The sequence below is a fragment of the Mastigoproctus giganteus genome, chromosome 1 (assembly GCF_048544385.1).
Source record: "Mastigoproctus giganteus isolate SK-2022 chromosome 1, ASM4854438v1, whole genome shotgun sequence".
Taxonomy (NCBI): Eukaryota; Metazoa; Arthropoda; class Arachnida; order Uropygi; family Thelyphonidae; genus Mastigoproctus; species Mastigoproctus giganteus.
This window is the reverse complement of record NC_143575.1, coordinates 57,958,584-57,976,493: the sequence shown is the minus strand read 5'-3', so window position 1 is coordinate 57,976,493 and position 17,910 is coordinate 57,958,584. Positions and strand designations below refer to the sequence as shown.

The 17,910-nt window shown below is 37.9% G+C and overlaps 2 long non-coding RNA genes across 2 annotated transcripts in view; one reads left to right on the top strand and one right to left on the bottom strand.

Moving 5' to 3' along the window:
• The window catches only part of LOC150090816 (uncharacterized), a 123,225-nt gene that overhangs the window by 41,120 nt on the left and 64,195 nt on the right, over positions 1-17,910 (bottom strand). The gene's annotated exons all lie outside the window — the stretch shown is intronic.
• The window catches only part of LOC150090817 (uncharacterized), a 103,261-nt gene that overhangs the window by 43,851 nt on the left and 41,500 nt on the right, over positions 1-17,910 (top strand). The gene's annotated exons all lie outside the window — the stretch shown is intronic.

The window sequence follows — 17,910 nt, the reverse complement described above, 5'->3', positions numbered from 1 at the left end:
AATAAATATATGGTGTGACATAAGCCTGTTGGTCTCTTATGAACGATTAGTATTTTGTTGATTGACTCTGACCTTTCATTACCAACTTGAACTTGTATGGTATGGAGTGCATCACATTATTGATATAATTGTTGTCATATACCATACATAAATAGTGGTTTCTTGCAGTATTAACTGTTTAATGGCTTCTTTTTAGTAATTTCTCTTCTATAACATTCTAATAGTTTCTTTGGGGTTTAAATCTGTGCATTTCTTGGCCTTAAGCATTAATTATATAAGAATTATGGAAGTCTTATATGGAATTCTCTGTTTAAAGATAAAATGGTACAGTATTTTGTAAAATTAATCATTAATGTGCTGATGAATGCATAAAATGATTGGGTATATGTTGTGCTTACAATGCCTTCAGAATGGCAAGGGGACAGAGCCAGGCTGGAAAAATAGTTTGCTGTATCCTGAGTGGTTTCTGATAAAAAGAAAAATCTCTTTAAATTTTTTTGCAGTAGTCAATATTAGCACTACCATTCACAAAGTATATTCTGTTCACTCCTTTGCTTGTTATGCACTTCCAGACCATCTGAATCAGTGGAAACTTCCCAGTGATTCAATGCAGTCAGGGTGATAAGTGCCATGGTCTACAATTAGTTCTCATATAATCCATGGAGGTTAAATTAGGGAATAACAGATGAATGGATTCCATGAAATTCACCTCTAGGCAGCAGATTGTGGAACATAAAATAAGTTGCCTCCCAATGTTGCTGAAGAGATGATTCTGGCTAAATTGAAAGCAGAATTGGATGGTTACCTTGTGGGAATGAGAGTAGTATGAATTACTACATTCATTTATTTATTTTTATATTATTATTTATTTTATACATTTGGTCAATAAGGGCTTCTTGTGAGTTTGATAAGCTGACAGAAAAAAAAAAAAAACACTGTTAGGTGTTTTTTTTCTCTTATAGGTTTAGTCAATAAGGGCTTCTTGTGAGGCTGATAAGCTTTCAAATACCAATTTTTGTCAGACAGTTCTTTCACTTGCCTTTGCACATGTTTCTCTTACAAGGCTTTTAGGTCTGTGGAGCTTGTATGATGTTCATGGAGGCTTAAACATTTTAACCCTTTCAAGAGTGAACATGTTGAAGGAATGTTCAAAACAGTGGGTAAAATTTATTTTACCTTAAAGACGTAATCTTTTTTGCCTGTTCATTCTAATAATTGGTCCACTTCTTCTTTAACCTTTTTTTGGCCATATCAGTTTATTAGCCTAAATAAATATACCTTATTTACAATGAAATAAACTGAACAGTACTCTTATATAATCCTGTCATGGCAAGAATAAGGCAAGGGGTTTTAAGTGTTTTAAGTCTCGAAATATAGTGATGTTCATGTGTGAAAATACATAATTATGCAAGTATTATTTATATACACCACCAAAATAATGTTATGCAACTTGGCTTATGACCTTTGTTAAATTATATCCTACTCCAAAGTAATGAAATAAATAATAGGAAAGACTGAAAATAATAATAGTACATGAAGATTTTACTTGCACTCCAAGGGAATCAGTTGTGCATGAGGCAATGGAGAGGATGAAAGATTAGTAATCAATTTACTGATGTCATCTTTGGAGACAACTGCTGCTTATGCATCCTCTTGGACAGAAATAATGGCACTGAAGTATCCATGATAAGTTGTGGGGTATGGCTGGCAGGCTTGTGAATATTGGCAAGCTTCTCAAGGGTTAAAGTCACAGTAACCCCAACTTTAATTATATTTATTTTGAATGGCTACAGCTGAAAGGTTAAAATTACTGGCATCATAATTCTTATCATGGCTCTTCTGAAAGTTTATGAAGTATGACTCTTGCATATTACAGTCAGATTTGATACTAAATCTCTTCATGAATGTATTTGAAAATGCAAAAAAACCTTTACTTTCCAAAAATTTGATACCCTGAGCTGGCCACTTGGTTATGTGATCCTGTAGCACAGATACATCTTTAGTCATCCCTGATCAATGCATCAAAGGAATTACTTTTCCTATATATATTTTAATGTGATTTGCATAATTAACAGTCATGAACACTTCTCTTTTCTTTAAGCATTTTTTCAATATTACCAAAATCATGATCATGGGACAAGTATGAATGACCTGGCACCATAAAAATGTGTTCAATTGTTGTGAAATACTCTGCATGTATTGAAGACATGTCAGTATCATGTTTTAAGTTTTTATTGCATCCAGTTGTCACTAAAAATTTGGACATTTGGAGTGACCGGATGGGTGAAATGGGAAGGTTTTTTTTTTGTTTGGCTGATGCTGTATAAGCTTGCTTTCTTGCATAATATGCCTCAACTAATGCTAATGCTAAAATGTGACAAGTCTTTAGTTCAGGTCCAACCTTCTTTTCAATGTAATGCATAAACTGACTTTCTGTTTCAACAAAGTCCCTTCTGGCCATACTCTCATTCCAAATGTACATTGAGGCCTTTCCATTTTTTATGTTGTGAATTGCAAAATTAAAAGTCCATAACTTTCTCTTATAATACTGAGTGCCAGAGCTTATCTTGAATGGCTGGCAGAGCCCGTTAGAGGTCTACTACTATGGCAGTAATTGCAGGGACTTTATTTTAAATGAAACTTTTAAGGAACATTTTTGCAAGTTTAGCACATTTTTTTTTTCTTTTCATGCACTACTTTTACAGTGTTCAGTTTCGTTATCTGCACATCACAAATTCAGTTTCCTAGCTTTTGAAAGTGTGCATAAGCCACCGATGTGTTCGATGACCTTTCACTGCAATGAGCTTGGCAGTCTCCTAGTTTTTCCTGATGACCACGCTGATTTTATTCCAAACTGCCAGTTATTTGGACTGAACCTTACCATGCACGGTATGTAATCTTCTTTCATGAATGTTTCTGAAAGCCACAGCACATACACTATAAGAAATAGAATGCAACCTACAAGGCTTGTCCTTCATGTGTGATCTTTTAACCACCACACTTTTCATTAACTTGTTTAGGTACCCATTTTGGATTTCATAATCCCCCATTGCCCAGAATTCACAAAATATCTCTATCCACTTTATCAAGACAATGCTGGAAAGGAGCCCTACCTTGCTTGCTTTCAAAACTTTCTTTGTTTTCACATTTACATACTGTTCACCAAGATTTTGCTTGTTAGCCAGACCAGGGGGCTTAGAGGGGAACAGGTATCCTGTGTGTTATCAGACACTCAGCCTAAAACACTGATGGATCCAATATCTCTCTATTACAGAAGATTTAGGAGAAGTCCGGTTGGCCTGCCTCCCTAAAATCCACTCATGCACACCTTCTCGATGGTAAGCCCTGTTACGTCACTTAGGTGGTAACGAACGTGTAGAGTGGTTCTCTTCAAGACGCCTGGTCAGCGTGAAGAGGAAAAGACCAAACCCTCCAGCAATGAGAGCACAACAATACAAATGGCCCTCAGTCCCCAGCAGCTTTCACTCTCCCTCTTACGGCAGCGAGAGGATCAGAGTGGAAGCAGAGGGTGCTAAGAATCTCTGGGTACGACCAGGCTGCCATGCACGGAAATTGAACTTGGCATGTTATAACGTACGATCACTCATCGGTGAAGACAGGATATTAGAGCTGGAAAAGGAATTAGAAAATGTGAATTGGAATATCATCGGTTTGGCTGAAACAAGAAGAAGAAATGAATCACTTATAAGTTTATCAAGTGGAAATCTGCTGTACACCAATGGAAACAGTGAAAGGAGTGAAGGTGGAGTTGGGTTTCTGGTCCATAAAGATTTTAAAAACAACATTTTGGAATTCAAAAGTACATCACCAAGGGTGTCAAGACTAATATTCAAGATTTCTAAGAGGTACAAGCTAAAGATTATAATGATTTATGCACCAACATCGAGCCATGATGATGAAGAGGTTGAAGAAATGTACACTGAAATTGAGAGTCTTCTAGATGAGCAGAAAACCCACTACACTATTATTATGGGGGACTTCAATGCTAAGGTTGGAAAAAGGCAAAACAGCGCAGAAAGAGGAACTATAGGAAATTTTGGAATTGGTGAAAGAAATAAAAGAGGTGAAAGACTTGTGGAATTTGCAGAATCTCAAGGACTGTCAGTAATGAACACTTTTTTCAAGAAAAGGGTGAACAGAAAGTGGACATGGAAGAGTCCAAATGGATTAACAACTAATGAAATCGACTTCATCCTCACTAACAGAAGATATATTGTGAATGATGTTACCGTCCTGAATAAGGTAAATGTTGGAAGTGATCACAGAATGGTAAGATGTACACTTGATATAGATGTAGGAAAGGAAAGGAAAAAACTGACTCGAGTAAATAATACAAAGGTCTTTGAAATAACAGAGGAGGAGAAAAAGCAGTATGTACTGGAACTTAAGAACAAGTTTGAGCTTCTGCAGACTGCTCAGGACCAAGATATCGACGAGGAATATTACAACTTTCTGAAAGTGATAAAGCCCAAGAAACCTATAGGGAAACAGAAATCCAAAGAAGAAAAAATTAGTCAAGAAACACTTGTCATGATGAACCAAAGACGACAAATGAAGATCAAGAAAAACACTGACAGGGAGAAAATTGAGTATACTGAGTTATGCAAAGCCATTAGAAAGAGACTCAGAGAGGACATAAGAAGATTTAACACAAGAAAAGTAGAACAAGCATTAAGGGAAAACAAAGGATTTAAATCAGCAGCCATGAGCAGTAATACAGAAAGACAAATGATACTGAAACTGAAGAATAGCGATGGTGTACTTATAAACAGCAGAGAAGGCATAATTCAAATAGCAGAAGACTACTATAGAGAATTATACAAGGAGCGAGGGAATGATACCAGCAGTGGGGAAGATAGATTGCAAAGTAGCAACACATACGACATACCCGATATTCTTCCTGATGAGGTAGAACATGCATTGAAGAAAATGAAGAATCGGAAAGCCCCGGGGGAAGATAAAGTTACTGTAGAGTTGTTAAAATTGGGAGGAAGAGACATAACACAAAAACTGGCAAGGCTCTTCACAAAGTGCATTAGAAAAGGTGTGATGCCTAAGCAGTGGAATAATGCAATCATAGTTTTGCTGCATAAGAAAGGAGATAAATCAGAAATTGGAAATTATAGACCAATTAGCTTGTTATCCCATATCTACAAGTTGTTCACAAGGGTCATTACTAACAGATTAGAAAGAATACTTGATGAGAATCAACCGAAAGAGCAAGCTGGCTTTAGGACAGGATTCTCAACTATGGATCACCTTCACGTAATATCACAGCTAATGGAGAAAGCAAATGAATATAAAACACCATTATGCCTGGCATTTGTGGATTATGAAAAGGCATTTGACTCCATACAGCATAAGGCAATGTTTCGGGCACTGGAAAGACAAGGCATAGATACTCCGTATATTATGATTTTGAAGAAAATATATGAGAGTGCTACATCCTTTATTAGACTAGACAAAGACAGTAGGAAATTTAAAATCGAGAAAGGAGTTCGACAAGGAGACACAATATCTCCGAAGCTGTTTACTGCTGCCCTTGAGGAAGCTTTCAGAAGATTAGACTGGTCACAGAAAGGAGTCAACGTGAACGGAGAATACCTAAACCATTTACGATTTGCAGATGACATTGTGGTTATAAGCCACGATCCCAAAGAATTAGAGGAAAATCTTAATCAGTTATGCACAGTTAGTAAGGATTTTGGACTAAAGATGAATATGGCTAAAACAAAAGTAATGATGAACAAGTATGCCACGGAAAGGGAAATAATGATTGAAGGAGCAGTAATTGAAAAGGTGGAGTCATATACTTATCTGGGACAAGTTATTAGCTGTAATAATGATAAATGGCTGGAAGTCAAGAGAAGAATAAATTTTGGATGGATAGCATTTAGGAAATATAGTCACATACTGAAGAGCAATATCCCAGTTTGTCTGAAACGTAAAATAATGAACCAATGTATACTCCCCACCATGACTTATGGAAGTGAAACTTGGGCACTCACCAAAAGAATGGAAGAGAAGCTAAGAACTACACAGCGAAGAATGGAACGAATTATATTGGGAATCAGACTGTTAGATAAGAAGAGAAACACATGGATTAGGCAGCAAACTCAAGTAAAGGACATTCTTATCAAAACTAAAGAACTAAAATGGTCCTGGGCAGGACACATAGCTCGAAGACATGATGACAGATGGACTAAGAAAATAACAGAATGGTACCCAAGAGGAGCTAGAAGAAAACCTGGAAGACAAAGGCGGAGATGGATAGATGAAATTCATGAGTTTTTGAGTAGTAAATGGATGGCCAGTGCTCAAAACAGAAGGAACTGGAAAGTTGCTGGAGAGGCCTTCATCCTGCAGTGGATTGAGAATGGCTGATGATGATGATGATGATCTTCCACTTCAATTTTTCAATAGAGCAATTCCTAAAATGCTCATGAGATGAAGCACTGATATCAAGATGGTTTTTAATATACAACTGTTGAAATAAAAGAATTTTTTCATAAAACACAAGATGTAAAATATGGTGTTGGGTACAGACTAACTGTAGAGAATCTAGACAATAAGCCTGTTTGGCAGGGATCATTGGTTGAGACAGGCATTCCATGCTCACCCTCTCAGAACATGGGCTTATGCACCATTACTATTCTCATTATGGCTCACATTTTCACAGCAGAACATAAATCAAATATTGTATTTCTTTCACTGGAAATTTCACTCACTTTCAAGATATATCAACCTTTGTTAGGGGTGAGAGAGGACAGTTTAAAGAATAGGTTTAAACAGAAAATGGAAAATCAATACACTGGCACATATGCCATTGCTATTCTAAAGTCCTCAAGCTTACTTTAATTATGGGAAATCAAATCAAAATAAAAAGAAATTAATATTTAAAGGTATGCATGTACAAAGCTTTCATTTTTACAAAATTTCAAAGCATAATAAACTCACTCCACAGGGCCCATCCCTATCTAAAACTAACTACAGAGAGTCCACACACATTCAGGATGCTTACTTGTGAATATGTCAAAAGCCTGTTCTGTGCTGGAGTATAATCTGTTTCAGTCCTGTTTCAGATTTTCTTCTGACATTTCTAGTCTCACATTTTTTAAAATTCTTGACACAAAAGACTGATATTACAGACAACCTCTTTGGAAATATATTGACTAGAAAAATATATTGACTTATCAAGATCAATAATTATACCTTTCTTCCTTGTAGTTAACTGCTTTTATGCCATATCAGTGTTGAAACAGAAACTGATGACATGCTAGCAGCTGATTCCTTTATACACAGGTGATGGAAAAATATGCATTTATTCCACAATCTGTAAATGAGAAGCATTGAGACTGATATAATAGAATGCTAATATTATAGGATGATGCCTTCTGGTGACATCATGTCATGTATACAGCAAAATATAAACTTTAAGGGGATGGTGCAATTTTTGTGGCTGAAACTAATATTATCTTGATTAACTAAAAATAGTTTTTATCCTCCCCTTCCAGAGCTGATTTTCAGAATTTCAGAATAAATAAAGAACACACCCACAGCTACCACATTAAAATATGATAAATCATATTTCAATTCACGTTTCAATTCCATTGTATGCTATTGTCTCTCAATTTCTGTAGGCAAATTCACTGAAAGTGTTGAGCCTATCTTGTGCTACAGGGCTATACATAAATCTGAACCTGAAATTCTCCCCCACCCTGTCTCATTTCCCTTCTGATAAACAAAGAAAAAAAAATTCTTTTATACTCAGATACCAATAAAAGTAGTTGCTTTTGGCAGCCAATATACTATCACCACAACCTAATAATGGACTACATATTTTTTGGGAAAGTACATGGGTAAGGACTTGTAACATGCATTACTAGTGGCTATGTGCATTACTCCAGGACCAAACCCATTCATTCTGGGTATCCTTATTATCTGTATAGTGACCTTCATTTGATTTATTCCAATGTTCACCTATTCACCTTGGTCAAATGATAATGATGTAATACCAAATAACCACATGTTAGTTTCTTGGACCTGTTTTAATGCTTTAATTTTTATTGCTATTTTGTGTTACTGTGACCTATACATTTGAGAAAGCATGCTACCTGTTTCTTAAAACATATTTTAACTGTGTTTTAATTTGTTATTTACACTATAGTAGTTAAAAGTGAGGCAGAACTCCAGAAAAAGTGTATTTCAATATAGATCAATCAATGAATAACAGCTTATACAGTACAGCTGAAATAGATTGGATTTCTGTTCATTTGGACAATTTTTAAAACTGATATTCTTATAAATAAGTTATTTTTAAGTAAATTCAATGTGGAAGTGGGTAGTTTGAATAAATTCAAAGAAGAATTTAAAAATTACTACAGGGAATGGACAGATGAGTTGGGTATTGTTTTGTTTAGCTGTGCTGTATAAGTTTGTTTCCTTGCATCATTTTCCACTACTAATACTAATATTATTATTTGTGGTCAATGTTTAAAAACATATAGTGTGTTTGAGGTTAAATATATTTACAGTTTTGCAAAAATTCATTATAAAGATTAAAATACACCAGTCCTTGTTAATAAAAAACATTAAAAATTTAGTGTTTAATGTTACTTATCATTAACAGTTACTGCCAATTTTAATATAATGGAATAGTTGAAGAATTTAATTATTTACTGTATTTGATCTCAGATTTGACAGTTAATTTCATTCTGAACAATGGTGAAACTATCATACCACCAAGTTCACCACTGCAGGTAAGGAAGAGGATCATGAGGCCTCAATGGCTAATTTAGTATGCTTGTTTAAAGATCAGATCATATAAGGCTGTTCAAAATTATCATGGAGGCCAAACCAGAATTTATAATTTTGCCTCTATCTTCTCTGAAAGAATCAAAAATTATAAAGATAAAATCTGGGATCATTATCACTGAAATAGTACAAAAACATGTATTTTGTGTTAAAATCTTCTCTGAAGTCATTATCTGTATTAATGAGTAGTAGCCATTTAAATATTTTGGGCTCAATGCATCCTTAAAATGAAGATGATTCTTCAGTGTGACAAATCCTGATTTACCTAACGTGAATCTAACTAATTCATTGAATGCAAAATGTCAGTGGATTTATAGGGTGTTTCAAAAGTGATGGTCAATAATTTAAAGGTGAACTGTACAGACTACAATATGCAAAAAAAGCCTAGTAAACATGGGTCCTTAAGTGAATTGTTTTCGAGATATTGCACATTTATAGTTGGGATCCACCGCTGATACCTAAACTGTACGGAGTTGGGATCCACCGCTGACTTGTTTGTTTAGGTTATGCTCATTCTCTCCCTTTCCCCTCTCTCAATGCTCTGAGATGTAGCAGGCATACTAGTACTTGTCAAAGGATAGTCAACATGGAAAGAGGTTACAGCAACAAAGAGTATGCGGACATGCACTTCATGTATGGTAAAGCCAACGGCAGTGCACTCGAGGTTGGCGCCTCCGTAGCCAGGTGGGAAGGAGCAGCAGTGCGTAGCACATGCTTCTTGATTAGACCGGGGTTCGAGCCCGTCACCACCAAATACGGAGGATGCGGAAAGGTCAAGGAATGACCACCGCATATCTAAAAACCAAAAAAAAAATAATAATAATAAAATAAAATAAAATAAAAAATAGCACTCGAGGCTGCACGTTTGTACCAAGAAGCATTTCCCCGCCAAGAGCAGCCCAACAGGTGCACATTCAGAGTATATCAACGCCTTAGAGAACATGGGTGCTTCACACATGGAGTACAAGCATGTAGGCCCAAAAGCATAATACCTGATGTTGAGGAAAGGGTGTTAGAAAGAATAGAACAAAATCCAGGAATTTCGACAAGGACAGTTGCTCTGCAAGAGCGTGTACTGAGTCATAGCAGTGTGTGGCAAATTTTACATCGGCAATTACTGTACCCCTAACATATCTAGCGTGTACACGGTCTCAGCAATACAGACTACCATCCCAAAGTGAACTTCTGCCAGTGGATACAACAGTGTGTCCTGAACCCCCAATTTTTAAACAACATTTTGTTCACTGACGAAGCTGGGTTTACTTGTGATGGTATTTTTAATTTTCATAACTTCATGTTTGGTCCGATGAAAATCCTAATGCAATTCACGAGTTATGACATCAGCAACATTTCTTGTTGAGTGTCTGGGCAGGACTACTAGAAGACTGCTGGCTTGGGGGGATTCACAGACTAAAAGGTCAAAAGTAGCTGCAGGCAGAGGTGAAGGTGATTCTTGCACTACTTCTATTAGAATAAGCAGCAGCCTGGAGCGAGGGATGCTTGGGGTTTCAGGGACTGATGGCAGTCATCGTGAAACAGGTGGGTATATGAGATGTGTTAGGGTAACTAAGAATAAGAATAGGTGCATGTATACTTGCATGTATATCAATGCTAGAAGTATAGTAAATAAATTTGATGAATTTGAAGTGTTGGTCAAGACATTAAAGGTGGATATTGTTGTGATATCAGAAACGTGGTGTCACACAGATATTAGGAATGCAGAATTGGAACTTGGGGAGTACACTGTGTACAGAAAGGATAGACAGGATAGGAAGGGAGGAGGTGGTGTTATGCTGTTAATTAAGAAAAACATAAAATCAGAAGAAGTGCATCCAGTTGATATAGATGAACAGTGCACTGTTGAGTCAGTTTGGTGTGACATAAGCACTGCAAAAGCAAAAATAAGAGTAGGAATGTGTTATAGGCTTAATGACTTGAATGAGTACAAGGAACAATTGTACAGAGAAATAGAGTGGGCTAGTAAATCAGAATGTCTTATAATTGGGGATTTTAACTTCCCAGATATTGACTGGAACTTGTGGGTTGTTCACTAGCACACTAGTAAGACTTTTGTGGATTTATTGGATGATTGTTTTCTGTAGCAGCATGTTCGAGAGGCAACCAGAGGGAGTAATACTCTTGATCAGGTTATCAGAAGTGATCATTTGTGTATTAAGAATTTGCATATAAAGGAACTACTAGGTGCCAGTGATCACAGTGTACTGATGTGGGATTTACTTAAAGATATAATTACCATCAAGGGTAAAGGAAATTGTTTTTGCTTCCGTAAAGGTGAGTACAGTGGTCTCAGATAGTTTTTAAATTCTGGACAGTGGGATCAACTGATGATGTTACCAACAGCAAATTCTAAGTGGGAAGCATTCAAGGAATTAATTGTGGAAGCTACTAAAAGTTTCATACCTATTAAGAAATATTGTTCAAGGTTTAGGTCTAAATGGTTGTCAAATGAACTAATGAGACTCATGACAGAGAAGAAAAATGCATGGGATGCATATAAATTATCAGGCGATACAGAAGCCTACGGCAGATATAAGCTAGTATGTAATCAAGTCACAAAGGAGGTTAGGCAGACAAAGGCAGATTATGAGAAATCTTTGGCAAAGGATGCTAAGAAAAACAGCAAGGATTTCTTTACTTATATAAACTCTAAAAGGAAGGGGATGAATCTGATTGGTCCACTTGATATCAGTGGTTCGACTGTTGATGATCCTGCTCAGGTAGCTAACAAACTAAATCAGTATTTAGCATCTACATTCACAAATGAGGAGTTATTAAGATTTGAAAATACCACAAGGTTATCAAATTGTAACATGGTGCTTAATGATTTTGTAATAACTGAGAACAAAGTGGAGGAGAAATTGTTGAAGTTAAACATAAGAAAGGTTTGCTTGAGTTGTGACTCGGTATCCAACTACTTGTTAACAGGAGAGATTGCTTCTACAGGGATGGGATACACTTAAATAGAAAGGGTGCAAGAATTTTTGCTGATGCTGTCGAGGCAGAGTTAGGTGAGTCGGAAAACTGCTAGTTGGGGGGGAAACAAGGACTAACAAATTAACAGTAGCCACTGGCAGAGGTCGAAGTGATTCTTGCACTGCTTCTATTGAAATGAGCAGAAGCCTGAAAAACAAGATGCAGGATATTTCAGAGACTGCTGGGAGTCAAAAATACGGAGGATGCGGAAAGGTCAGGGAATGACCACTGCATATCCATGGAGCAATATGGCCTTAGTTGCTAATGCTCCTAAAAACCAAACAACAACAACTGCTGGGAGTCATTGCGGTACAAGTAAACACATGGGTTGTGTTAGGGTAGCCAAGAATAGAAACAGGTGCATGTATACCTGCGTGTACACCAATGCTAGGAGTTTGGTAAATAAATTGGATGAATTTGAGGTATTGCTCAAAACATCTAAGGCAGATATTGTTGGGATATCAGAGACGTGGTGTCACACAGATATAAGGAATGCGGAACTGGAATTTGGGGAATACAATGTGTATAGAAAGGATAGACAGGACAGGAGGAGAGGAGGGGTTATGCTAATAGTTAAGAAACACAAAGTCCAAGGAAGTGAAGCCAGTCGACATCGATGGACAGGGCAGTGTCGAGTCAGTTTGGTGTGACATAAGCATAGGAAAATCAAAATTGAGAGTAGGAGTGTGCTATAGGCCTAATGACTCTGATGAGTATAATAAGATATTGTACAGGGAAATAGAGTGGGCCAGTAAATCAGAGAGTCTTATAATGGGGGATTTTAATTTCCCAGATATTGACTGGAATTTGTGGGTTGGTCACACGCACACTAGCAAGGCTTTTGTGGATTTATTGGATGATTGTTTTCTACATCGGCATGTTCGTGAGGCAACAAGAGGGAGCAATACTCTCGATCTGATTATCAGTATCTTCATGCATTAAGAATCTGCAGATAAATGAACCACTAGGTGGCAGTGATCACAGTATGTTGAAGTGGGATTTACTCAAGGAGGTAACTACCATCAGAGGTAAAGGGAAGAGTTTTTGTTTTCGTAAAGGCGACTATGATGGTCTAAGAGAGTATTTAAATTCTATACAGTGGGACCAACTGATGATGTTACCAGCAGCAAACTCAAACTGGAAGCATTCAAGGAACTAATCTTGGAGGCTACCAGGCTTTACATACCAACTAAGAAATATTGTTCAAGGTTTAGGCCTAAATGGTTGTCAGATGAACTAATGAGACATGTGGCAGAGAAGAAAAATGCATGGGATACATACAAATTAATGGGTGACATGGAAGCCTATGATAGATATAAGTTGGTCTGTAACCAAGTCACAAAGGAGATTAGGCAGGCAAAGGCAGACTACGAAAAATCTTTGGCAAAGGATGCAAAGAAAAACAGAAAAGAGTTCTTTACCTATTTAAACTCAAGAAGGAAAGGGATGAATCAGATTGGTCCACTGGATATTGATGGTTCAATGGTTGAGGATCCTGCTCAGGTGGCTAACAATGTAAACGAGTATTTTGCATCTACATTCACGCATGAGGAGTTATTCAGGAAGGAGAATTATGTAGGTAAAGTAAACATTGGCAGTGAGCTGGATGATTTTGTAATAACTGAGGGGAAAGTGGAGGAGAGATTATTGAGGATAAACATAAAAAAGGCACCTGGGGTGGATGGGATCTATCTTGTTATATTAAAGGAGGCAGCAAAGGAAGTAAGCAAACCCCTAGCCATAATTATGAGAGCTTCTTTGGACTCAGGAGAGGTACCCATAGACTGGAGATGTGCAAATGTAACCCCAATTCACAAAGGAGGATCAAAGGCTGACACAAGTAATTATAGACCTGTTAGTTTAACTTCTGTTCCAGGTAAATTAATGGAGGCACTGGTTAAAGAAGTACTGCAGGATCATCTAGACAAGAATTCAGTTATAGCTCAGACGCAGCATGGTTTTGTTAAGGGCAGGTCTTGCCTGACCAATTTGATTGGATACTATGATGTAGTCACAAAAGAACTGGATGCAGGGAATAACTTTGATATTATATATTTGGATCTTAGAAAGGCTTTTGATACTGTTGCACATGGAAGACTGCAGCACAAATTGGAGCAGTGTGGCATTGGAGGCAAATTGCTGCTATGGATAAGGGGATGGTTGAGTGGCAGAAGACAGAGAGTGGTAATCAATGGACACTGCTCAATGTGGACTAATGTTATTAGTGGAGTTCCTCAGGGTTCAGTGTTGGGTCCGTTGTTGTTTTCGGTGTTTATGAATGATATTGATGATGGGATATCAAGTTTAATGTCCAAGTTTGCAGATGATACAAAGGTTGGCAGGGTTGTTAAGGACACCACTGATGCTATGCTGCTGCAACAGGATCTGGAAAGGTTGAACAGATGGGCTGAGAGGTGGCAAATGAAGTTTAACATTGACAAATGTAAAGTACTACATATGGGAAACAGTAACCCCAGAGCAACGTATCAACTCTGCAGTACTACAGTGACGGTGGTGGAGAATGAAAAGGACCTGGGAGTAATTGTGCAGGCAGATATGAAGTTCTCTGAGCAGTGCAGACGAGTTGCAAGAGTAGCTCATGGTGTCTTGTCAATGATATACAGGAATTTTTCTAGCAGGGATAAGGAGGTGATTATTCCCTTGTATAAGGCAATGGTTGGGCCACATCTTGAGTACTGTATACAGGTCTGGAGGCCTCATTTCAAGAAGGATGTAGAGCTGCTGGAACGGGTACAGAGAAGGGCAACAAGATTAGTGAATGGAACAAAGGGTTGCTCTTACGAAGAAAGGCTTAAGTTTTGCAAATTACAGAGTCTGGAGACTAGGCACCGGCGAGGTGATCTGATAGAGGTGTATAAGGCTTTGAATGGTTTGAGCATGCTCAATGCCAATGGGATTCTTCATCTTCCTCAGTATAATCACCTCAGAGGGCATAAATTCAAATTGAGGAAGGACGGATGTCGGATAGATGTGCGGAAATTTGCCTTTGGCCAGCGGGTGGTTGGTTGGTGGAACCGACTTCCATCATTTGTTGTTGAAGTTGATAGCCTAAACAAATTTAAGGCTCAACTGGACAGGTATTTCGAGCGAACGGAGGGGTGAAATGGGAGTGGTGTGTTTTTTTTTTTTTTTGGCTGATGCTGAATAAGCTTGCTTTCTTGCATCATATGCCTCTACTAATGCTAATGCTAAAATGCTAGAAGGTATGGCAGTGGTTTTCAACCAGGGTGCCGCAACAACATTCCAGGGGTGCCATGTAATTTGGGTTTAAGTTACTTAAACTTATTATATTTTTTAAATTTATATGTTTATTTCATTATAAAAAGGTGTATAGTATCTTTTTAATTTTGTGGTGATCTATAATTGATGTTTACTTAGTACCTCTATATAAAGAATAAAATTATTATATACTGTATATATATAATTTGTATTATGAAATGTAATTTTTATAATTATATGGGGTGGTTGGGATCTATCCAATTATATTAAAGGAGGCAGCAAAGGAAGTAATTAAACCCTTAGTCATAATTATGAGAGCATCCTTGGACTCAGGGGAGGTCCCCACGGACTGGAAAATGTGCAAATGTATCCCCAGTTCACAAAGGGAGAGCGAAGGGTGACATGAGTAATTACAGACCAGTTAGTTTAACTTCTGTTCCGGGTAAAATAATGGAGTTACTGTTTAAAGATGCTTCGCAGAATCATCTAGACAAGACTGCAGAAATAATTCAGACACAGCATGAGTTTGTTAAGGGAAAGTCTTGTCTGACAAATTTGATTGGTTATTGTGATGTGGTTAAAAAGGAACTGGATGCAAAAAATAATTTTAATATCGTATACTTGGATTTCAGGAAAGCTTTTGACACTGTTGCGCAGGAAGACTACTGTACAAATTGGAGCAGAATGGTATTAAGGGTAAATTGCTACAATGAATAAAAGGATGGTTGAGTGGGAGATGACAGAGGGTGGTAATCAATGGGTGCTGCTCTTTGTGAGCTAATGTTATTAGTGCCACAGGGTTCGGTGTTGGGTCCACTGTTGTTTTGTATATTTATCAATGATATTGATGAAGGTATATCAGGCTTAGTGTCAAAGTTTGCAGATGATACAAAGGTTGGCAAGGTTGTTAATGACAGTAATGGCAGTGTGCTACTGCAATAGTATCTAGAAAATTTGAGCAGATGGCTGAGAAGTGGCAACTTTTTTTTTTTTTTTTTCGTTTTTTTTTTTGAGAGCATTAGCAACTAAGGCCATATTGCGCCAGGATATGCGGTGGTCATTCCCTGACCTTTCCGCATCCTCCGTATTTGGTGGTGACGGGCTCGAACCCCAGTCTAATCAAGAAGAGTGTGCTATTCACTGCTGCTCCTTCCCGCCTGGCTACGGAGGCGCCTTTGTGGCAACTGAAGTTTAACCTTGACAAATGCAAAGTACTGTATATGGGTAGAAGTAACCCCAGAGAAACGTACCAACTGTGTGGTACAACACTTAAGGTGGTAGAAAATGAAAAAGACCTGGGAGTAATTGTGCAGTCAGATATGAAGTTTTCTGAGCAATGCTGCCAGGGCAGGTCATAGGGTTTTGTCAATGATATATAGGAATTTTCCTAGCAGGGAAAAGGAGGCCCCTCTGTATAAGGCAATGGTCAGGCCATGCCTTGAGTATTGCGTACAGGTCTGAGACCTCATTTTAGGAAGGATGTAGATTTGCTTGAGCATGTACAGAGAAGAGCAACAAGATTGATGAGGGGAATGAGGGGATCCTCTTCCCAAGAGATGCTTAAATTCTACAAATTGCAGTGGCTGGAGACCAGGCACCTGCGAGGTGATCTGATTGAGGTGTTTGTTTTTTGAATTTTTTGGCGCATTAGCAACTAAGGGTACAATGCACCAAGGCCAGGTAATATCTAAAAATTTAAGCTCTCGGTGACCTAATTAGTTAGGCCACCATGTACAGATATAAAATAACAAATATCTAAAAAATAAATCAAAGAGATAACAATAACATAAATTTTAAATACAATTAAAAACCTCTATTGATTTAAAATAGCTAAAAACAGCAGACACGTTGTCATTGTCGGATAAAATCTGACTGAGTGTATAAGGCTCAGTCAGATGATTAAAAGCGGTAAAACGGGTGCTGCTAAAATCTGGACAGTCAATTAAAAGGTGTCTGATCGTTAAAATTGTGCCACAGGACACACACATAGGAGGGTCATCAGCCCTCAGCAAAAATGAATGAGTCAAATGACTATGTCCTATGCGGGTCCGGGCAAGTACAACTTCCTCTTTACGATTCCTGCGCAGACTAGCCTGCCACGGTTCAATTAGAGTCTTTATACGATATAATTTATTCGCAGTCTGTCTATTCCACGAATCCTGCCATTGGGAATGTATCTTTTGGTGTATTATTTGCCTGTAGTCAGTATAGGGGACTGACAGGCAGCAATTATTATTGGGAACTGCTGATTTGGCTGCGGTGTCAGCCAAATCATTTCCCCTAATCCCAATGTGGCTGGGAATCCAGCAGAAGCAGATATCATATTCACGTTCATGGAGAAAATGAATCTTCTGCTGAATGCTAGACAGAACTGGATGAGAATTATATCTCACAGTTATTAAAGCCTGTAACACGCTGAGAGAGTCGAAATATAAAATGAACCGTTGGTATTGGCATTCACTAATGTGATCCAAGGCTAACTGTATAGCGTGCAGCTCTGCAGTAAATATGCTGCATTCAGAGGGAATCTGCTCCGATGTAGTGGTGTCTGTAAAGACAGCAGCAGATCCCACATATGATTCCGACTTCGAGCCGTCTGTGTAAACTGGCGCGAAGTCAGAATGTTCAGCTCGGTGTGCTGAATAAAGCTGCAGGTAGACAGATGATGGAGTGTCCGACTTTCCCCAATTTCTAAGGGACAAGTCACATGCCGGAACATCAGCATGCCAGGGTGGAAAGGGTTGCTTCGATGTTTGAGCAATCTTGTCTACCTTGATATTAAGTTCTTTGAGTAGCTCTTGGAGACGAATACCAAAAGGACGATTGGCAGTCTTTCAGGTG